Source organism: Didymella exigua (genome assembly GCF_010094145.1).
Source record: "Didymella exigua CBS 183.55 unplaced genomic scaffold M421scaffold_60, whole genome shotgun sequence".
Lineage (NCBI taxonomy): Eukaryota > Fungi > Ascomycota > Dothideomycetes > Pleosporales > Didymellaceae > Didymella > Didymella exigua.
In genome coordinates, this window is record NW_022984834.1 from 12,571 (window position 1) to 12,882 (window position 312).

A 312-nucleotide genomic window follows, 5' to 3' on the forward strand; every position below is an offset into this window, starting at 1 on the left:
CAATAGAGCCGTCTGCACAATTGCTAGTAAGCTGCCTGCGAAGACCTAGCGCTTATCTAGCCCTAGTTTAGCCTAGTTTAATTAGTAAAGACAAAGTATAGTATTACAGATAAGGACACCTAGAACTTTAATAAGTCTAGCTTTATAATAGGCAAGATATCCTCTTAGCTTGTTATTATAGGCTTAGAGAAACAGAGGAAATAGAAGAAACTATAGCCTAGGCTGGCGGATGGGTAGGGTATGCTTTTTTACGTTTTGGCTTATAGCTTCTTAACTAGCAGAGATACGCTTACATAATCTATTATTTGATAG